At 45.3% G+C, this 23,786-nt stretch overlaps 1 long non-coding RNA gene across 7 annotated transcripts in view; it reads right to left on the bottom strand.

The window, feature by feature from the left end:
* The window catches only part of LOC106730726, a 64,067-nt gene that overhangs the window by 24,747 nt on the left and 15,534 nt on the right, over nucleotides 1-23,786 (bottom strand). For 6 of the 7 annotated variants that reach the window (XR_004323771.1, XR_004323772.1, XR_004323769.1 and 3 more), the window contains 3 exons: nucleotides 17,190-17,499; nucleotides 16,100-16,182; nucleotides 7,764-7,825 (listed from right to left, as the gene is read on the bottom strand). This is a non-coding gene — a long non-coding RNA (uncharacterized LOC106730726). Of the gene's footprint in view, nucleotides 1-7,763; nucleotides 7,826-8,981; nucleotides 11,370-12,534; nucleotides 12,667-16,099; nucleotides 16,183-17,189; nucleotides 17,500-23,786 lie in introns of those variants that run through there. The other variant, XR_004323773.1, reaches the window with a different exon arrangement.

Genomic DNA, 23,786 nt, shown 5'->3' with positions numbered 1-23,786 from the left:
TCCACAAAATTTTTTCTTACTTATGCCAACAACTCTTTTATTTCAGCCTGTCTAATTAACTAATTATCATCTCTTATTTCATATAAATACCTTTTTTTCCTATTCTTATAAGAATTTCATATTTAAACTTTATTTCTTCAAATATATGTTCATTATCATTTGCCTGCTGGGTCTCATCATTTACAGCATAGAAGATTTTCATGAGTCTCTCATTGGCTTACTGTTTTGAGGCACATCTCCTCAGACCTCTGATTTGTCTCAAACAAGTAAAGATGGTATGATACCTATTCCTTGGATTTCCTCCCTGGTTCCCTGAGTACTGTTAGAATTGTCTTAGTGTGTAAGGTAGAAGGTTGGATGATGCTGGTTTCTAGTACCACTTCACCATGTACCAGCCTATAGGGGAGGGAATAAAGGAACAAGCAGGGGGACTAAAAGCTGGAGCAGTCCCAGCAGGAAAGTTTGCCCTTGAGTGGCTTTCCTCTGTCCCTGAACAGTCTGCTGCAGCCATACACAGGGACCAGCTTTCTCTGTCTGGTTTTCTCCAGGAGCTTAATGTGGTACACTCTGGAGATATGCTCCTTCCTCTAGCATCTGTCCACTCCATGAGGGCCAGGTCCATTCCCATTGCAGGGAGGGCTGGGGGCTGGGTCGCTAATTCTGAGAGGTGTTCCCCTCTAGATTCTCAGGAAGAAGAATCAAAAGTGGAACTGTGATGACTTCCTTCACCTTAACCCCATGCTTACTTACCCCCAGAAGCAAGGCCAGTTTCATGGGTGTGTGACCTGTGCCGTCACACAGGGCCCTGGACTCAGAAGGGCTCTATGCTTGACCCTGCTGTTACCATCTTGAAATTCTTAATAATTTTTGAATTAGGACCTAAATAACCATCTTTCACTGGACCCCACAAATTATATAACCAGCCTTGTCCAGAAGTCATTCCTGAGGATTATGGCATAACATTGGCCCTCTGACCACAGACTCTGCAATCCTGGCCATGCCCGATCAACTACCTCAAGTGGACAGGAAGGAAGGAAAGGGGCAGTAGAACAAATGCTTCCAAGAAGGGTAAGAACCTGGGTACTCTGGTCATCTGAAACCACAAAGAAACAATGGAGCGAAGTACAACACTTTACGCAGAACCAGAACGCTACTTGGTATCCAAACTCTGCAGACTGAGCACTGGTCTATTACCATGCTAACTCACCCTTCTTCAAAGCCCCAGGAGTGAACTGTGATGAGCTGTTTAGGGGAGTTTCTTACATGACTTGGATGTAAGTCCACCGCTAAAATGCTCTATTCCATTTTCTATTACCTTCCTTGGAGATCACGCTATCCCAAATTTAACAAACTAAAGATTCGGCAAACTTCACACATCAGATCTGCAAGGCTGTGGCCTTAGCATACTCTGATAGGCCATTACCAAGAAAGCTCATGTCTGCACCTAAAAAACTCAGAATCTACCTTTTCAATAAAAGCCTGGTGAACAGAGATCGTGTAAGCCTGTTGGCCTAATAAGCTGATTTATATTTATTTGCCAACATGAACCATTTGGTCCAATAAAAAAAATATCTAACAAACTGGATGCTGTGATGGGAAGATGGCCTCTCACTTTGAAAATAAATGTCAAATCTTTACTTCAACATTTATTTTTGGTAAATGCTGAGTCTGCCTTGGCATTTAAATAGCAGTGGGAGACCTTATTTGACCAGCGGAGGGCTACTGGACTGGCTAGAGAGAACAATTGACTTTTGTTGACTAAGAAGTTCAAGGTGTAATGCTGACTACTGTATACTCCCTGGGGTGGTGCCAGGGGGAGGAGGAGGGAGAAATGGTTATCCAGCCGTTTGGATTTGTTTGTACATTTGAACCAAAAGAAATGACCTCCTTGCATGCCTCCCTTTGTAGAAGGAGCTGTAAGGGCATGTAACTCACTCTCTTTGTGTGCTCAGAGCCTGCGTCTCCAAGCTCCATCAGCACGCGCCAAGGCCAAATACACCAGCAGAAACTGCAGAACCGGAAATGGGAATCCGACACACTGAACGTATTGTCTGCCCAGATGGACTCCGAAGAAATGAGTTTTTTACTCATTTCCAAGGCTTCTTCACACGGTGCCATTGTAAAAACAACAACAGCAACAAAACTAAACTGCAGCATCCCCCAGTGATTTATCAGGCCCCTAATCAACACTTTTCTTAGGTGGTTTTAAGCACTCTCTGTCCCAGTAGGCAGAGGTCGTGCTCATGTTGCCAAGTTCAAAATTCAGCACATGATTAAACCCATTGCACGCCTCGTCCAGCAGCTAAAAGCACTGATTGTTAAATATGCATTACCCTGCTTCTCTACCTGGATAGTGGAAGGCTGGCAGCCTCCGAGACTCATTTCAGAACAATGGAAACAACATGAGGAGAGAAAGCCACCATTTTTATTAAAAATGAGAGCAAAGCAGAATCCTCCGTGTGGCACCGGCTGATTCCTGGCTCCACGATAGAGCTTCTCTAAGAGCCGGGAAACACCTCCATCACCCTGGGCCCTCCTACCCCAGCGCCTCCCCAAACGGGGACCCATCACTTCCCTCCAGAGAGCAGGAGTGGCTTCCTGGGAGGGCAGGTGTCACTTGCTAGCCCGCAAATTCCAAATTACTGCCTGACAGATGCACATTATACAAATCTCGCAGGAGGTGCCGCCTGGAGCTCCTGCCCCTTCCTGGGAGCATGGATGCTTCAATCTGCTGCAGGACCGAGGGCCCCGGCCATGAGCAGGATCTCTATAATTTCATTATGTTACCACCAAATGGATGCAAGACATGGGCTGTTTGGAAAGTGAATTTTTATTTTCAATGGAGCATTTCTGGAAACTTCAAAGGCATGGGGAGGCGGAGAGTTTGGCAAAGAGAAAGATGCAGTTCTCCCTTCCATTAGCACCTTTCTGAGCTTCCAAAACACTAGGAGGCAGTCCTGGAGAAAGTGATGTGGTATCGGCATGGAAGTGACTGTATATTGAGAAGCAAAGTCTAGTCTGGTCCCAATCTGTAGGCTGTTGTGTTCTCTATGAGGTTCCAGATCAACACAATATGTAAAGTAAATATGTTAACCAAGAAAGAATAAATTCATCAAAGGAGAGAAAACTGTCATTTACTAAGGGCATGAAGTGCCACACGCTGGACTTAACACAGTTTCATTTGGTCCTTCCATTTTACAGATGACACCAGCGCTCAGAACACGTAATTGATCAGCCCAGACACCCGGCAAGCATCAGTGTCGAGACTAGAACCCAAACTCCACTGCTCAAGGGCCCACATCCCCTTTGCTCTTCCACAGTCTGCCCTGAGGATGGTGGGACCTCCTTGGTGACTAGACGCTTCACAGCCATGTGCGCAGAGCACATGGGGCCCCTTAGGAGGGCTTGACCTTGGCTTAGTGCTCTGCTGTTGCCATCTTGAAATTCTTAATAATAATTTTTGAATAAAGGCCCCTGCATTTTCATTTTGTACGGGGCCAGCACATTACATAGCTGTTCCTGCTAGCAGGTAGAGTCTATCCTCACCTCCCACACTTTCCTGATGCACCATTTTCTCCCATCACATTAGCTGCCTCTCTGAGACACATCGTGTCTTTCTTTGTCCAGATATTTTTACTGACATCTGACTGGGGAAGGGTAGAGAGTAAGAAACAATCATGCACTATTCACCTTTGGTACCATGCTATTGCATTTAATCATCATGATGCCCTGGAGATGAAGCTACCATTATCCCCACTTTATGGATGAAGAAACTGAGGCTCTGAGAAGTTAACATACTCAAAGCTGATGAAAACCAAACTGACATTTGGACCTAGATCTGACTTACTCTTCCCACTTACATTATGCTTCCCTTTCCATCCCTTCTACCAATCCAACTTCTATGCCAGAAGTTGGCAAACTTTTTCTGCAAAAGGTCAGATAATAAGTATTTTTAAGCTTTGCAGGCCATACAATCCCTGTCGCAACTCAACTTGGCCATCATAGCATGAAAGACAATACATAAACAAATGGGTGAGGCTGTGTTCTGGTGAAATTTTGATTACAAAACAGATGGTGGGCCACATTTGGCCCATGAGCTATAGTCGGCCAGCCCCTGTTTTATATCAACTGCTATCTGAAAGGCCCTCATGACTCCCAACATCGTCTTTCCTTTATCTGAATTCAACATTTTTCTTAGGTGGGTTTAAGCACCTTTTGTGACTCACATGGCCTTATAATTTAACCAGTTCTAAAATAACATTACCCTTGGTCTCCATGTTCATAACACTCAGGAGAATTCCTACTTGAGCTTAGGTCATAACGAACCATCTGTAAATCCTTCCTCTGATTTCCAGGCATCCAGCTCTAAAGAAAAATCCTGGAATGATTATCCGCTAAAACTACCCACTCTTAGAAATCATGAATAAATGGGGCATTGAATGCAAAGCACTTAAAATAGGACCTGCTGTATAATAGGGGCTTAATAAATTTAATTTTATTGTTATAATTAATGCTCTGATTAGAGAATGCATTTAGCTAAAACAAAAAATGCAATCAATATGGCAAATGGCCACCCAATACCTATTCTCCCCTTTTTCCTTTTAATAATACCAGCTTCCCTTGCAGCTAGGCAAGGCCATGTGCCTAAGGTCTGGCCAATGGGACATAAGCAGTAGTGACATACAACTTCTGGGTCATGCCCATTACAAAGGAGACTGCTTGGCTTCCATTCTTTTTGGCCCCTTCCTAAGGAACTGGAATGCAGGCATGATTCTATTAAGCCCACCTTGAACATGGCATGGAGCGTAACAATCCAGGAAATGGTAAAGCCACAACCCTGGGACCCTGGGTGACCTCATGGAGCAGAGAAGTTAGCCTTCTCTGTACCTCTCACCTCTGAACTGCTAGAGAGAGAAGGAACAATCTGCTTTGAGCTGCTGGTTTTTAGGGTGCCTTTGTCACAGAAGGTTAGACTGTACCTTAACTGATAACATGGCTTAAACACTTAAGAGGTTGCTTTTTTTTTTCCCTCATACAACAAGAAGTCCAGTAGACTTCTGCTGATGTTGGTTCAACAGGTTCTAAGATGTCAGGATGAAGTCTCTGTGATTCTCTTAAATTTTTGCTCATGACCCTCAAATGGCTATTACAGCTCCAGTTATCCTGTCTGCATTTCTGAGGGAAAGATGGAAGGGAAAAGCAGAAAGGAAATGAAAATCTTCCTAGAAGTTCCCAGGGCTCTTTACTTCCATTTGATTGGCCAGATCATGTCACATGGCCATTCCTAGCTTAAAGCCAAGGAGGTGAGCTTTCCATTTCCCCCCCTTTCTCATAGAGAAAGGCAAGGGGAAGGGGGCTGGAGTGGCCGTACTGAGAAAGCCCCATGATTAATATCACTATTTTTAGACCAGTGCTCAGAACTTCCTGGGCTATCCCATGGAAACTCCTGACTTTTCCCAACTATGCTGCCCCTTCCATCGAAGGCTTTAGATCGAGCTGGAGATGGTCATTGTTCTGAGCACCCCAAGTGGAAACCCTCTGAGCCTGCCTCTCCCCAGCTTGCTCTCTGCAAACAGCTTTCCCCTGGAGCTCTGACTGCAGTCAGACCTGTGTGAAAGAGGCTGTGGCAGCCAAGAGGAAGCCAGCCGAGAACGTCTGGTGTTCAGAATTCATGCGTGTGTTGGGCATTGTGCCATTTTTACAGGATTCATTCTTAAGCCCGGGGGAGTTTTAAGGGATAGTGAGGGTCCCACTTTGCACTGGATGATGGCTAATATACGCCTGGCAGTCAGTGCTCTCCAACATCTTACAAAGTGGACAAGATTATTCTCTAGATTTTTCAGATGAGAAAACTAAGGCTCAGAGACATTTGGAAGAATGGAGAGAGATTTGGAGTCATTTTGCTATGAATTGTGCACATGTTTCTATTTTGATTGGACTGACTTTGGTAACAATTTAGATGAAGTTTTAACGCTTTGTGACTGTCACAGGGACGTGCCCTCTGGGACGTGACCCTGTGCTGAGCATGGCCCCCAGGCAGTTCTTTACACAGGTCACTTATGCTGGCTCAGCTCAGGAGGAGAGAGGCGCAGATGACGACCCGAGGGACAGACCCAGGTCCATGCTGGGGCTGCTCCAGGTCTGATTTCCTGAGCGTATGGGTCCACGGCCACCCTTGGAGCAGAGCAGGCAACCCCTTTCCCCCCGGCAAATCCTCACAAGTTGTTCTGTATACACCTTCTTCTTGATTTCTTCACCAAAAGCCCCACTGCCGGCACGAAAGCATTATCACATGCACATTCAGTTTCAATAAGTTACAGATTTGCCTAAGAAAATATTTACTCAGCCTATGACCCTGTGAGTATAAACTTTAATCATGACAAAGAAATCTCTAAAGGAAAATCCGAGCCACGCAAGCCGGCTGCTGCACCAACAGAAGCACCTCCAGCCAGGAACGCAGCGTTTCTCTGCCACAGCCCCATGCAGACCCCACCCCACCCACTCCGCCATCAGATCAGTGTGCTCTGGGTCCAAACAGAAAAGCAATGATCCTTCCGAGTGCAGAGTCTTTCTTTTTTTTTCCCAAAGAACTAACTGCCCCTCTCTCACCCCGCCCTCCCAAAAGCAAATACAATGACTCAGGCAGAAAGGAGGGCAGGAGGTCTCCACCTGCTGGTTCCCTGGACTCTAGCCCTAGCGTGCCATCTAAGTGACCCTGGAAGTGACCTTTCCAGAACTCTGTAGAATCTCCAGGAAAATGGAGTAACACCACTCCCCTGGCTTCTAAATGGTCCTTTCCTTCCTTACCCTCTTCCGACACCTTGCTTGTGCTGTACTCCTCAGTAAACACGTCCCTCTCCTTTCTTTTATGGCCAGCCCCCTCCCTGTAGACCTGGGGCTGCTGCATCTGGCCTGGTCCTACCAGATCTCTGCCAGAGAACTTTCCAGTAGAAGAGGGGCTCATGACGGCCCTTTGTCACAGTGTATTGTCAACCTTCCCTCCTCCTCTCTTCTAGACTCTGCTCACTGGTGTTCTGTGAGGTCCCAGGACTCCCCCACGTCAGTGCAGGCCTGGGTGGTGCTAAGCCCATCTCCCACTCTAGGACCCTGGCTTCGTAGAAGGTCATGTCTCCCCTGGCCCTGGGGACTGGTTTAGCAGTAGGTGTATAACCAAGGCAGGCCGAAAGAGTCAACTCAATTCCCAGAGGTTTGTGCAACTGTAGAAAAGAAGCATGCAGACCACGCTTTTGGGATTTCACTCTGGATGCAGTGGAAGGAGGCGAGACTCATAGAAAGCCTAAACAAGAAAGGAACATGATTCGATTGAGGCTTTTAAGGGCTGGCTGCTGTGTGGAGAGCGGATGGAGCTGGGTGATGGCAGTTCGAGCTAGTGCAGTGGAGAGAAAGGAGAGCTTCAAGATATATTTTGTAGTTCAATAGCCTTCCTGCTCTCCCCATGACAGATTCATGCAGGACAAAAAGCCCTCAGATCACCTTTGCCCACTTTTCCCCTGATGAAAACAGACGCAGGAGATTCCTCAGCCTCAGCCTCAGCCTCAGCCAGAAATGCCAGTGCTTTGACCCGAATAGGATTTTTTTTTAATGTTCACAGTTGTGCCATCCAACATCTGCCCCCATGTGGTGAAAATGCTGTTTGCAGCCCTCGTGCCTGAGCTCTCAAGGTTCATTTAGAAGATGGGAGGGAACATGTTGGAGAGAGTGGCTTTAAAGACCTCCCCCCAGATTTGGGTTATTACTCTTACCTGGTCACGTGGGGAAAAACCCGCAGGGAAGCATGTTGGTGGCCTTTCTTCAGCTAATTATTCTGAAACAATAAAATGTTAGGTAATTTTATGTATACAATTTAACACGAGCCCTAGGAAGAAACTGAGTATTCTTAACTGGTATGAGTTAAATTGTGTCTCCCAGAAAGATATGTCTGTGTCTTCACCCCTCATAGATATGAATGTGACCTTATTCTGAAGAAGGGTTTCTGTAGATGTAATGAAGATGTAGGTTAAGTTGAGGTCATACTGGAGTCAATTTTAATTGACTATGACCAGTGTCCTTACAGGAAGAGGAGAAGAGGCTCAGAGAGACACAAAGGGATAACACCATGTGATGTCGGAGGCACTGACTGGAGTGAAGCCAAGGATTGCCAGTAACCATAGAAGAAGCTCAAAAAGGGAGCATGGTCCTGCCGACACCTTGATCTTGGACTTCTAGCCTCCAGAACTGTGACAGAATAAACATCTGTTGTCTTATACTACCCAGTTGGTGATACTTTTTTGTGGCAGCCATGGGAAACTAATACTCTGGGGTTTTTTAACTGGAACAAGTTTTGAGGTTTTGCCAGAGTTTTGCATTTGAGTTTGGGGATGTATACATAAGACATTTAAAAGCACACCTTTTATATGTACGTACACACACACACACACACACACACATATCATGCAATGGAATACTACTCGGCCATAAAAAAGAATAAAATTATGCCATTTGCAGCCACATGGATGGGCCTGGAGGTTGTCATACTAAGTGAAGAAAGCCAGAAAGAGAAAGAAAAAGACCATATGATATAATTTATATGTGGAATCTAAAAAAAATGAACTTATTTACAAAACAGAAACAAACTCATGGACGTAGAAAGCAAACTTGTGGTTATCAGGGGTGGAAGAGGGGGTGGAAGTATAAACTAAGAGATCAGAATCTGCAGACACTAACTACTATATATAAAACAGATAAACAGCAAGGCCCCACTGTATAGTACAGGGAACTAAATTCAATACCTTGTAACAGCCTATAATGAAAAAGAATACAAAAAGGAGTATATATGTGTATAGCTGAATCACTATGCTGTACACCAGAAATTAACACAACACTCTAAACCGACTATGCTTCAATTTATAAGAAATAAGCACACCTTTCAGTACTTTCCAACTGTGTACATGTGTAAATTTTATTTTTTACAAATTCTTTGGGATTATGGGTAGTCATATTTTGAGTCATTTTGAAAAACTAATACAGTATTTAAAAATTAAAAAGCACATTTGTAAACACATATGTAAACACACACGCATACATACACTAAACACATATCTAGTTTCAAAATAGTATCTGCTTATTCAGATACTGGTTATTTGCATGTAAGTCCTTTTCTTGTACCTCTCAGCCTCTTTAACCAATTAGATGCTCAAATATTAATTGAAAAATGAAAATCAATATTAGTAGCATATTGAGAGAGGCAGATGATTTTTGTAAGGAAAGGGGGCACTCATCCAAGGAACCCTTAATTAAAGACCCAAAACATAAATCTGAGGTGGGAGGGGAAATGAGGCTCACGGCTAATTCCATACGCATCTTCCAAGTCATCTTGAAGAGACTCTTCTCCATCTTAGTTCTATATGAGTATTACGGGTCTCAGATGGATGGATAGATAGACAGACAGACAGACAGACAGACAGACAGACAGACAACATGGACAACACAATAGAACTGGGAAGAAGACCATACATTGGGCCATGAAATAAACTCAGCCAGTCTCATTTCCAGCTGTGAGTGGAGGCTTGGGTCTCAGTGTTACAGAATCTTGCTCCCACGCCCCTCTGACTCTCCAAAGAGTCACTCGCATGTCTCCCTCTTCCTTGACTGGAGGCCCTGTGGTCAAGATAGTCTCCTGTCAGAAGAGCCCGCAGAGAAGATGGGGACTAGGGCCGGGTAAACCCTCAAGTCTCTGCTCCCACCCCCGCCCCTTCTCTCTCCCGGCTGCTCAGAGAAGCTCTTGCCACTCTGCTCTGGTCTGAGGCAGGACAATACGAACAGGAAGCAGCCCCTCCTGCTCGCTCTGGATGCCAGGGTCCTGGCAGAGACAGGTTCACATATGTAAGCTCAGCCCTTCATCTTCTGGCCTATTTATTATTTTTAATGGGCACCATATGCAATTCACTGATTTTTCTTTAACGTTTTTCTTTTCCTTCCTGGTCCTTTGCAGGCTCTTCCCACCAAGGCAGGCGAGCAACCACAGCTGGAAAACACACCCCAGCGTAAGAATCTGGCTCCCCTGAAGCCTTCCCTTTGGACCCACTGTGAGATAGGGGAAGAGGTGCTGGGGGTGGGGAGAGCAGGGGAAGTGGAGTGTGCCCTGGTCTGGGCTGCAGGGAGTGACATCATTCCAACTTATCAAAAGGAGCCAGGGCTATGATACATTTATGGGAAACTGCTGTCGCTTCCAACTGAGTACATGCTATCTCCTCTAATTTCATGATTAGTGTCATTTCATCATTGGAAAGACCAAGCCTTTTCCTGTTCAGTGGCAGAAAGCTAATGTAAAATCAACCATGTGGTTCCTGGAAATATTCACACAATGTTTTTAAAAAATTGACATAGTTCAATAGTTGGGCAATAAATTTTCTTCCTAATGAGACACTAAAAAGAAAGTGAACATTTGATGTTATGCCCAAGGAGAGTTAGTTATTGAAGATTTATGGGTGATCTGTGCAAATACTGTCCTTTTCTTCCAATGAGTTTCTAATTTGGGTTTGATAGTCTCCAGGTGTCCATATTTGCCTGTGATATTAGATGCATAAAACTGAGTAATAGACACACATTGTCTTTCTTGCCTCTTGACCTGTGCCTCTCCTGTGCGCATGTTCGCAGCAGAGTCGTACAGAATCCGTTCATACGCCAGCTGTGCTTACGATTGACATACACGACATTCAGTAAAGGCAGGCCTCCAGCCACCCACACCAACAGAGGATGGGGGTAAAAAATTCTCCTTTCTACAAGTTTTTCCTGGAGAAACCTGGCCTTCTGAACAAGGAGTGTGAGCTTCTTTGCTGAGCCTGGTGTGTTTCCCCATTTGGAATGTTCAGAGGCCCGAGGGCAGGCATGGCCTGGAGGCACATTGGTCTTTGCCCAATAAAGGGCCTGGCATTCATTTTCTGCTGATGTTCAGATAAAACCTTCCTTGTGCCAGATGCCTTGGGAAGCCTGGTTGCCCAGGGCTTTTATGTATTCCTAGGAGAAGCTATAGTGACCCCCTTTAAATGTCCATTGGCATCATTAGGAACATTTGAGTGACTTCGTGTGATCTTGTATTCCTGCCATAAATATCAAATGGAGGACTAGGGAGTAAACGTCAAAGGTCTTGCTCATGGTCATCCAGGTACCATGCCCCGTGCCCAGGAGGAGCAAAGCTGTCCATTCTTCATGTTCAAGTCACCTAACACTCTCCATCTGGAGTACTCCAAGTGAGGAGGGCCGGTGTGGCCTTTCTCCCATTTAGCTGCTCTCTCTTCTCCTCCTGAAGCACGATGGGCCTTTTTTTCTCATATGGAGGGCACCCACACCATCGCTCTTCTTCTGGTCTTCTGGAAAACTCCCAAAGATATGAGAAGACATGAAAAGGGACAGGAACGATGTGTAGACAGAAAGAACACTTACTTTCTGAAATGTAGTTGTGATGGTGGTGGTGGTAATTGTGAGATGGTGGTGGTGATGATAGTGGTGGTGGTGGTGGTTGTATTGATGGTGGTGGTGATGATGGTGGTGATGGTGGTGGTGGTGGTTATATTGATGGTGATGGTGGTGGTTGTGGTAGTTGTGGTGATGGTGGTGGTGATGATGGCAGTGGTGGTGGTGGTAGGCACAATGGTAGTATTTCAATATATTATCATTTCTTAATTTCAGTCCCATATTCCTCTTAATAAGTATCCTATTGCTTAATAGAAAAATTTCTCCCACACCTTGTGCTGAACTACCTTCTCTACGCTGCCTGGAGCGTCTCTGATACAGAAGGGGAATTCTCAGATGCTTCTGGAATCTTGAATCAGCCAGCATCCTGCTCTATCCCCACACAGGCAGAAATCATGGAGGGATAACCCCCACCTGGCTTCCTTCACGTCCCCTTACTCTCCTCCCTGAAGGCTGATGGGCGCGAGAGTGGGGGACGCGGCCCCAGGAGAGGGACTGTCATACACTGACTGCTATGTTTCCCTCCTTCATCAACCCAGATCCAAACCAAACCTGCCAGGCAGCTCTAGCAGACACCTTGGTGCCATCTGCTGGCCATTCTAAGTATGGCACCCTGGGAGATTAAGCTGTGCTGTCATAAAGGGCTGGAGGCACCCACACTTCAGGGGTCACCACTCCATGCAAGGCAGATGGCAGACAAGACAAGACCCCAGCTTCACAGGCTGCCTGGAAAATCAAGGCACGTACCAACTGGGGCCTCCTAGGGAATAAGTTGGAAATGTGGATTAAAACTATTTGAGAAGGATTTGACTGACAAGCCAACAATCAGGGGCATCTGTTGACCTGAGTACCCCAGAGTGTGCCCAGGGAAAGGCCAGGGCTATGTAAAACCCCAGGAAAAACATGGCATGTTTTCTGGACAATCTATCCTACTCAAAGTCTTGGGAGGAAAAATTGCAATTATTCTGAAGACATTTTAAATTTAACACATATATATTATCCAGCAGAGTGAAAATTTTTAAAAATTTTAAAGACAACAGAGCTGACCTCAAAGACATTTACCATGTTGGGAGACATCTGCTGCCCTCTGGAGGGCTGGGTTTCTGAGTGGAAGAGGTTGAGGCACATCACACAGAGCCTTGGAAGGGATGACTTTATGTGGGTGATTTCTGATGTGAAAGGACCACTTCCAGCCTGGAGAGGGGCCAGGGGAGAAGCAGAAGTGACTTTCAGCATCATGTCAGCTATGCCATGATGTCGCTGACATCCAAGCAACCCTGCTCTGGTGTGCTGCTGGCAGAGGCTGGAAGGCAGCTGCCATGGAAGCTCCAGGGGAAAGGCACCTGCCAGCCTGAGAGAAGGCAGCCTCCGTGTCTTCCATGTCCCTGTCCAGCACCATTATAACAAGGACATTGGTGGGAAAAGCAGGCTTTGTTGGCATCGAGAGTTACTGTAAATAGATGTCACCTGCAGGAAAAAGTGGCAAATGCCTGGCACTTTCATCTGGCCCCTCACCAGTCATTTCTTGTTTCCCTCTCTTGGTATCACAGGGCCCGAGAAAGGCTCCCCACCCATCTCTGTACAAAGGAAGGAAGGAAGCCTTCTCTGATGCCTCATCTCTCATATCAATTGAAAGAGCTTAGGTTGGCAGGGGGAACACCGGTTGGAATTTGACTTCTTATCTTCAAACATTCATGATTTAAGGTGCCTTTTCACTGAGAATTCACACCCTGAAATACCTAGACCATGGTAACTGGGTTCCCACGCACCAGCTCTACCCACTCAGCCTCTTCTGGAAATATGCCTTTATTTCCTCCATGGAAATGTTTCCCCTATCTCTACCCCCCCTTTCAACCAAGAGCATTGTCAAGGTAATTATTATTTTCTCAGGACAACTGGATGGGTAGCAATTTGCAAGACTGTGCTCAGCCTGCCCATGGCTTTGATGGGATGTGAAGTCCCCTGGCTGTTTAGTCGAGCAACAAGCCAACCGCCCGGGCCCTCCGCTCCTCCAGGGGAGCGGTGTGGCTTTGCTAGGCATTTGTGTTGCTCTGAATTCTGTAAGTCAGGTGAAGATGGTAAGTGCAGTGAGGCCGGGGGCTGGAGCCTGGAGCCAAATAGCTGGAGAAGTTAAAAAGAGTTCATGGAGAAGGGAGAAGAGTGGGTGAAGCAGCTGAAACTTTATAGAGGATTTTAAAGAAGGCTGCCCGTGTGACGTGCCATAGCGCCTACTCCGCGCACCTTTGCAAGCCTGTAGTACAATCTACAGGATTTGCAAACAGTTGTGGAGCTGGATTTGTGTTGGGCTGGGGATGTGGTGAGGCAGTGAGGCAGTGAGAGTTCTGAGGGTGAGCGGATGTGGGGTGAGGGCAGAAGCTGGAAAGAAGCCCAGCTATTTGCCTGTGTACATACACATACAAGTGTGCATGTAAGACACCCACACGGGGATGAAGCCATTAAAGAAATCGCGGCGGGTATCACTGAGAAAAAAAGAGAGGGCTTTCAAGTTAGAAAACCCAGGGCTCACTTCTCTGTGCTCCCCCTATGCCAGCTGTGACTTTGAACAAGTCGTGGAACCTTTTTAAGACTCAGAATCTGCCTTCATAAAATGAGGCTTATAGCAGTACTCATCAGAGAGGGTGGTTGTGAGATAATTTAAACGAGATAACACATGGGAAACAGAAGAATCCAAGATCATTATTCTCTCCTGGCTCTGAGACACACCTTCCCTCGCTACCTAGCCTTCCGTGCACATACCCTCCCGTCCCCCCGCCACACACACACACACACACACACACACACACAAATACAGGTGCACACCTACAACAGGCTGGCTCTACTTTTTCATCAGCCCTGGTTTTTAAAAATCACAAAGGTCACTCATTAACTTGAGCTTCTTATTAAAAAAATTTAAAGCTCAACAAAGGAGTCTGTGGTCTTCTTTGACCACCATCCTGTGGGACAGAGCACTCACTAAATATTCATATGCGCCCCACTCCACCCCCCACATTTCCCAGCAACCCTTGCAGTTAGGTTGGGGTCATGTGACTAGTTCTGGCCAATGGGCTATACGCAGAAGTACTCCAGACTCTCTTCATCAATCTTAGCAAATCCAGAGACCACACATATCAAATGGCATAGTTACAAGGTGGAAGAGGGCTGCCCTGCTCCTCGTCTTTATTGTCGGAAAGCACTGGTTGGTTTAACCCAGTGATTCTCAAACTTCGGCATGCACCAGGATCACCTGGAAGGTTTGTTAAAGCATAGATTGCTGGGCCCCACCCCCAGAGTTTCTAAAGCAGAGGTCTTGGGGAGAGCCCAAGAATCTGCATTTCTAACAAGTTCCTAGGTGATGCTGAAGTGCTCTGGGACCACACTTTAAGAGCCAGTGGTCTAGTCTACCCTGATCTGACTAATAGGTGTCCTTGATCCCAGCTGACCTCCCACAAACACCAGAGGTGAAAACTGTCATTAACTTGTGTCTCCTTCCAGCCCCTATGTTATTCATTAACATACATATAGGTCTCTGTAAAAACTGTAGAGTTGCTTTTAATTTCACATACATGGGTCACATTAAATCTATTGTTCTAATTTATTTTATTCAGCAATACATCTCAGAGACTTACCCACGTTAACTCATACAGAGCTAGCCCATTCTTTTTAGTGGCTGTGTGGCATTGCATGGTATGGATAGAGTGTGCTTTTTTTTCTGTCCCCATCGGTACACATTTAGGTTGTTTCCAACTGCAGTGAACAAATCTGCAGTGAACTTCATACAAGTATCTTTGTGCATATATTAGTGTTTTATCAAGGGTATGCACATTTTAAAATGTAGTAGCTACTGTTGGCTGTTCTTATTTATAGGCCAAAGCTGGAAGAAGAGAAAAACCTTTCAACAGTAAACTTTGGCTTCTTTGGGCTTAGGGGGCCCCAACAGTACAGGGTGACTTTTCTCAAAGTGTGTTATATGGGGGAAAAAGAGTCTTGTCTTCAAATAAGAGTGAGCAGGTCAGAGTTAAACAGTGTAAAAAAGCTTTACTGACTGCAGGACTTCTCAGGGCCTTTAATACATGAACACACACTATTGATTGCTGACAGAAGCAGGTGGCCTGCCACACTTGTCAAAGTGACTTGTCTGGGATACCATTCTTCACTGGGAAATCCTGAAACTAGGGTTATTCAGCACCCACTTGTGGAAATATTGTTAGAACGGAAAGAGTTTGAGTTTGAGGGGAAGCAAATTTGGGATTGACTCTTAACTCCATCACTTACTAGCTATATGACCTTGAAAGAGTTATTTAGCATTTCTGAACCTCCATTTATTCATCTGTGAAATGGGAGGAACAAATTCTACAGTATTGCTGTGATTAAATGAGATAGAAAGTGTGAAAGATCCTGGCACGTAATAAGTGTCATAAAATATTTCCTCTACAGCTCAAGGCTGGGCACAGCCTAAAAGTCCGGGGTCAGTTTCTTCAGCTAGAAGGATATAAAATATTTCCCATCAGAAGCTGGCTTTGCCCCGGTGTCTAGAACATTTTGTTTCTGGTGTGTGACCCCTAAAAGACAGGATAAGCTAGAGGTTATTTGGACACTAGAATCAAATTAAGCGCAAACCCCAGCTTACCACTCACAGACTGTGTGACATTCATCAGTTCTCTCATCATGGAAGGAGACGGTACCAGCATCTACTTCATAGCTTTGCTGAGGCTGAAATGAGATAAAAAGATTAGCAGAGTGCCCAGCAGGCAGTAACAACGTCACTTGCTAGGATTTCCATCTTCCCTGCATCTGGACTCTCCCACCATCTCCCAGCACCCTCTTTCGCCCCACCCTACTCCCCTGTTCCTGGCTTCCCACTCTGCATCCCCAGTCCTCCAAGTCTGAGCCCAGCATAGCACATTTTCCCGGAAGCCCTGCAGCCAGAGAAGAGACAGACACAGCCCTTCCTGGAAGCTCTGCCCGTGACATGACAGCACCCTGACCTGCAAAGCTGGCCAGTAGGGGTGATGGCAGCCAAATGGTCCCACTCAGCCTGTTGATGACCCGAACCTGCCACCTGGCTTGCACATCACGAAGGGCTGCCTGATGGAAACAGTGATCCACCAATGAGGGGATCGGGTATCTGGGCAAGTGGCTCCTGGCACACATCACTTTCAAAGCCTCCACTGGGTGTTCATGCTCAGCGCTCCCAGGTTCTGCGGCCGGTGTGCGCCATCTACTCTTCAGCTGAAAGGGGGTGGGGGGAGGGCGAGTGGTGGCGGGTGGAGGCCGGGAAACTTCACTGAAGTCTAAACTTTCCTCCTCAACTGGCATGAGAAAAGCAGGTAGAAAGAGAGCCGGGAGTCCGCCTCCATCTCCTACAGTCCTTCCCCTTTCGCAGTCCGGGGAGAGACAAAGGCTCACAGCTGCTGACTGCACGGAGGGCTGGGGCGAGGTACCCGGGCCGACTCCAGGCTCGCCAGGTGACGCAGATCCTCAGAGGCACGTGGCAGGGACTCACTGTGTTGTTTATTAATTGAGTGACGATGGGTTGATCAAAGGCTTGCAGAAGACCGTTCATGAGCCAATTCACCCTGTTTAGCATTTACTAAGTGCCCAACAGGAGCCAAACCCCAGACCAAGCCCAAAGGAGCAGTTACAGGCCTTTCATTCAAAAGACTTATGGGTGGGGGGAAGCGGGCAGGGGAAACTCAGGTGGGGGGTGCAGCACCTACCGTGGGAGCCGTAAACCAGCGTGCTGGGTTCCTTCCTGGGGCCACTTTCAGCTTTGATGCATCACGGTCACTTTGGAAACACTGGCCCAGTTGTTGATGTTAAGCGCAGTGGCTCCCGCGTACGGTCCGCGTGTCCTGTGCAGCGAGCTGGGTGGGAGGTAACGACTGGGTTCCCGTGCTGCCGTTTTGAGCAAGAGCTGAGGGCTGACATGAGAAGATGAGGATCAGGAAGTGTCCAGGACACGGTGAGGTCTTTGCAGGGCAATGCAAGAAAAACGGAGTGGCTACAGACTTGCTCCTCAACGTTCAGCTGACAAAAAAAAAAAAGAAAAAAAATGTTACTTCCTTTAGGAAAAAAAATCCAATTAGATCTGGCTCTGAGCCCCTCACATGCTTAGGTAACTAGAAATTCTATCTCAATCATGTTTCAAGAGAGGAGGTTATACAGATCATGTGACACCTGGGAGGTCATGTGGTGCCCAGAAAAGGTGGGTAAGGCCCGCCCTTAGTGTGTGGAGGTTGCCCTGTTACCACTGCTCCTTCTGCTAAGCTTTGCTCCCATGGGTCTGGTCATCCGCCCTGGGAGCCCAGGTGAGCCCAGAGGTGCTCCCCCACACCCTCTCCACGAGTGAGGGCTCAGCCAGAGACCCCCCCGTCCCTCTGCACCCCAGACCTTGAGCTTGGTAGTCTCTGTCCACAGCAGCCCACAGCCATCTCCATATCTGGCTAATCCATGTCAGTGGAACTCAGGGCAATAGTATTGGTGAACTGCGCACTCACAGACACGCACACACACGCACACACACTCAAACCCATCCCCTTCCCAGTCCTAGAGGAGCCCAAATTCATTGTCTGACCTGAGCCACCTCTGCAACATCACTCAGCTTCTCTGAGAGCCTAGATCCCCAAACAAAACCAAGATGGGTCCGGGAGTTTTGTCCCATGTGCCTGGCAGGTGCCATTTCTGAGTCTGAAACACCAAGGCAATTCAGGCACAAGAGCCCCAGCCGGGGAGGGCTTGGGGCCTGCACAGAACAGAGGGAGGAAAACACCACTGATGCTCACAAGCTGCAAGAACAGCACAGGAATGAGAGTCTCAATAAATCACCTGTCCCGCAGGCGGCCACAGAGCCAATGTGTTTTCCAGGTATGCTTTACACAAGCCAAGCACCGGCACTTAATTCTTATTGCTTCAGTCCTGATTTTGTACTGAAATTAATACATTTCTCAAAGATTCTCAAAGATCCAGTCTATCCCCAGTTCCCACGGTGGAGAAGAACTGCAGAAAGGACAATGGCCTTAGAAAAGTGTTATTTCAAGCGTGAAGGGAAGGTAGCAAATATCTGGGTTTTCCTCTATTTAACTGGTTAATCTTTATTTCTCTTTGCCCCCTGCTTACAAAAGAAATATTTACATATCATAAAATGTCCAAAATATTACAGAAATATTTATTTGCTCTAAGGACCAAAAGTCCTCCATAATCTCACCTCTCAGAATTAAAAATTAATCATCTTTGGGTGCCTATTTCTCCACAACTTGTATCTCCACATGTGCATATTTTAATTACCTTTTTAAAAAATAGGATAATAATCTACGTGAAAACTTTTTCAAACAGCAGATCTTGGAATGGCCAAAGCAAAGAGACCTAGCTGCCTTCTCTCAAAGAGCTGCACAGTATTTTATTGTATGCATCATAATTTATTTAACCTGTCCTCCATTGCCTGATATTTTACAGGCCCAAATTTATAAGTGAGTGGCCAACTGGCGTGTGCCAGGTCACACAGGTGTTTAGAGGTGACCCCCAGATGCAAACCTCCTCAAGCCCCAGCTCATCTTTCTCCTCCTCTGCTGCCCTTTGAGTTTCAATTTTATTTATTCCAGTTTCCAAGGGTGGGAGTAGGGTCTCTACTGGGAAAGGACTCTTGGACCAGCTTTTGTCCCAGGGATTCCAGAGAAGAACTGAGAACAATGGGCTGTCACAGCTAAGAGAAGGCCGGCCAGGTCCTTTCATTAAAGAATAATTTAAACACATGCCATCCTACTGAATTGGTAAGAACATACAGACAAAGAACATAAAAGAATCCAGGGGGAAAAAAACTGGTGTCTGGTTCTTAAATCAATTTTTGATAATGAGTGTCATATATTTAAATGTTCACACATAATCATCACATTAGCATTAACTATACCATCAAAGACAATCTGATTACATAATATGCGTCTTCATGTATCACCACCATGAACTTGTTAGTACATGTAATTATAAATGGAGAAGTAGATTGCAGGTGTATCCTGGAGAAGCCTCTGGAAGTCTGAGTGTGATTTCCTGCTGTTTCCCATCAACTTGCAGGAGACAAAGCTGAATGGTGGTCTTGGCGCAAAGAAGCCCAGCCTCACCACCGGGCTGTTCCTTCCAGGTCTCATGCCAGACCTGCTTTTGCTGATTTTTAGGGCCTTGTGGTCCGTGTGTGTCACCCAGGACTCCTCTGGTTGCAAAAGCCTTGTGCCCAACTCCAACTGGCTTCAGTGGGAAAGGGTTGGTGGGAGGGGGGCTGGGAAGTCACTGGGATGATGCCCAGATCAAGGGGGTTTAGATAAGCTTGAACTGGGAAAGCGGACGTGAGGCTGGACCCGGGAATCTCAGGAAGGAGAAGCAGCTCAAATTCTGTCCCACGTGGACACACACTCCACTGGGGCTCTGAAACCTACTGAACCACCTCCTACATAGGTGCCCCTCTCGCCCTGCTGGGGCTCCAACATCTACGCTTGGCCGCCCTCCTCCTGCTCATGCTCAGATCACAGCTGCTGGTCACCCTCTGAGGGAGGGCCCTCCCACCAGGCCATGTGGGTTCCCTCCCATACCCCGGCCCCACACAGACACAAGTGCCCTCCTCAGTGCACTCAGGACCCACACCTGTCCAGGCACTGGGTCCCTAGACACCCTGTGCAGAGGCCAAGCTACCTGGCCCCACCTAAGGGCTTCTGGACCAAATTGTTTGGGATGGAAGGGGAGGGATGGGGTACGGAGAGGGAGGGGGAGGGGAGGGGAGAAGACTGAAAATTTTCAAACTGAGAAAAAATCATTCTATCTAAGATGAAGAAAAATGGACATCATAATAGGACAGACTGGAGTGACTCTCGGAGGCAGGGACAGCAGTGTTGGGGCTATTTTAATACGGCGACGGGGTGGAGTGGGAGAGAGTGGATCGCTTTGCTTGGCTGAGTTTTGATTCTCATCTAAGTGGTGGACACTGTGAATTTGTTTTGATGTGGAGCTCTGGGATGTTACCTCTCTCCCAAACAGTTCGTTATTGTTTCGTTTTTTAGGGTTTTTGGAAATCCAGCAAATCACCTTGATTCTATTGAGGGTTAGTTTTAAGACTTTCTTAGGACTGGTCTATTTCAGTTTTGCCTTCTCTCCCGGAGAATGGTCCTTCTAGGATTTTGACAGAAAATCCGAGGCATTTACCAACCCTCTTCCAATTTGAGAAAACTTGAAACCCAGTTTCTGTCCCCTCAGCAGTGGGAAGCTTCTGGATCTCTGCTCAGCAAACTCACATCCCAGAGGCTGCTGTCTCCTGGGCTCCTTGGAGTCTTACTCTGTGTGTGGGAATCTTGGGAGACAACCAATGACCTGGGAAGGAATTTAAAGTACCCTCATCGTAGCTAACTCTTCCCCAGAATTTTGCCCCTCCATCCTTACCTGCAGACTCAAATTCCATCTACCATCTCTTTGGCCCAGTAACATTGCCACTTTCTGCTTGGCTTTGCTGAACTGGATGGTGCCCTCAGCGGGGAGAGCCGAGGTAAGTACATGAGATGAAACTCACTTCAAGGCTTTCAAGCCCTTCAAGGATTGTGTTCCTTCTAGTTCCTGCCTGCTCTGGTTGCTCTCCAGTGTCTGCAAATAGACATAGCCATATAGTACACATATATATATCTTGTATATAACATCTTATATATAAGGTGTGTAATTTTCCTCCAGCTTTTATAATTGCTGTCAGTGGAAGGGCTAACCCAATACTTGCTACTTTGACTGGAACTTTCGTTAGAATGATTTTTTTTTATTAATAGACTTTATTTTTTTAGAGCAGTTTCAGGTTCACAGCTGAATTGAGCAGAAAATACAGAGAGTTTGTACATAACCTTCCCCACCCACAGTATATACGCCCCTACCCTCAACATCCCTCATTGGTGTGGCGTATTTGATACAATCAATGAACCTACATGGGCATGTTATTATCAACCAAAGTCCATAGTTTACGTTAGGGTTCACCCTTGATGTTGTATATTCTAAGGGTTAATGACATGCAGCCATCACTATAGTATCATACAGAATAATTTCATTTCCCTAAAAATCCCTTGTGCTGCATCTATTCATTCCTCCCTCCCTTTCTCTCCCGAAACCCCTGGAAACCACGATCTTTTTTTTGTTTGTTTCTGTAGTTATGCCTTTTCCAGAATGTCATTTGGTTGGAATCGTACAGTTTGTAGCCTTTTTAGAATGATTCTTAATAGCGGAAGGCAACACATCCATAAGACTCTTTCTTCAAATGAAGTCTTATGTGACAGCCTAATACATTAAACAGGTGAAAGCAATGTTAGTCCAGGACGGCCGGGTCAGTAGAAAGTACCCAGATTCACACACACGCAAAATGGGATATAAACTGGTCATATTCCTTGGGACTCTTGAAGTTTGAAAACCACCAAGAGAAAGGATGTGGGTTTGGGATTCTAAGAGACCTCAGGTTCAAAACCAAACCTACTATTCACTAGGTGTGTGTCCATAGGTAAGTGATCTAACTTCTCTCATTCAAGGCTCCTTGTCTACAAAAGGGAGACAGGAATACTCATCTTGCTTTTTAAGGAAAAACTGTCATAAAAATTACCACAAAGTACATGAAAAGCATCTTGCACATCGCCTAGTGTATAGTGAACAAAATTCTGAGCTTCTCAAGCCCAGGGATATTTTCTCCACTTTTCTAACTCACTTAGCTCCCATCCAAGGATTGAACATTTGCTGAATAAATGCTTGTTGTCTTACTCGCCTTTTCTCTATTTAAAGTATTTCCACGTAGGCCTCCACAGTCATAAATCCTGAGCTGTCATTACTCTGAAACAGCACCGTGGGACACAAGATCATATTGAGAAGTATTAGGCTAAACAGAGCTTTTAATTGCAAATGGAAAATAAATGAGGATGGGTTTCTGTCTGTGTGTGCACATGAAAATTGACAGTTCCGATGGTGACAGGAAATTGAAACTGCTACCTGCCATGCTTGATTTGAATTATAGACTGATCTTCTGTAATAGCCCAAATATCTCTAAAGACATTTAAGGTAACCACTCAGTAGTACACCCTTTTTAAAAAATCAATTTGCTTTGCTGAATGTGTAGATGGATTAATTGATAGAGGATCATGGAAGCCTTTGCCACTGTGTGTTGATAATCTTGTTAATAAAACGTCATGAAATTTTTCTAGGGGGAAAAATAGTTTTCTGACATCAACCCTAAAGAAGGGGGGAACATTTCTTGCCACATAGCAAACCTAAGGAAAGCCTGAGAATAGCACTAATAAATACGAAAAGGGGACATTAATTAATCAGAAAACAAGAAAAGAGAACCCAGTAAAATAAATCTCTAGATAGTATAATTTTTTAAAAAAGAGAAAATAGAAATTGAGAATTAGAAATAAGCAAAGAGATATAAACAAAGATATGGAAGCTATTTTAAATCATGGAGAAATAATATGTATAATTCTGTGATACTAAATTTTAAAATCCTTGATAAAATGGATAGTTTTCTAAGAAACTATAAATTGTCAAAATTGTGTTAAGAAATAAATAGGAAATCAGAGCAGATTAACAACTTGGCAAAAAGCTAAAAGAGTAGACTAAGAATTGAAAAAAAATTTTTAGAAGAACTCTGGGCCCAAATGATTTTACAGGCTTCTTCTTTTCTTTCAACTTCCACTGAAACTATCATTTTTATTTTGTATAAATAACTCCATAAGCCTGTAAAAGATGGTAAGTTTCCAATTCATTAAGCTTAGCATCACCTTGATATAGCACCCTGAAAAGAAAAAAAAAAAAAAAAAAGACCAAACTCTCTTGTGAATATAGATATAAATTTAAATTGCAAGTCAAATCAATGTTCAACTAACAGTAACACCATAACCAAGTATGATTTGGAATATAAGGATGATTCAATACCTGGACAGCTGTTAATATAATTTATCACATCAGTAGATCAAAAAAGGCACAACACAGTAAGAAGAGTGGAAAGTTAGAGGCCAAGTGTCAGATGTTGAAGACAGAACCCCCGATGTGGAAACATGGCTCTTCTTCTTATGCTGTGACTTTTCTCAAGCAGTCTAACTTCTCTGTGCCTCAGCTCTCTCATTGTAAAATGGAGATACTAACGTTATCTACCATATGGGATTGTTATGAGAAATCAAAAAGTTAACATTCGTAAAGTTATTTACACCACTGCTTGGTATTTAGTAAGCCCTATACAAGTACTTGCTGAATAAAAACAAAACCGAATCATCATCTCTCTAAATACTGATGATAAAGTTTATCATTATTCTCTGTTAGAAACT

This window comes from Camelus ferus, chromosome 11 (assembly GCF_009834535.1).
Source record: "Camelus ferus isolate YT-003-E chromosome 11, BCGSAC_Cfer_1.0, whole genome shotgun sequence".
Lineage (NCBI taxonomy): Eukaryota > Metazoa > Chordata > Mammalia > Artiodactyla > Camelidae > Camelus > Camelus ferus.
The sequence above is the reverse complement of the archived record's forward strand: the minus strand, read 5'-3'. Positions and strand labels throughout refer to the sequence as shown.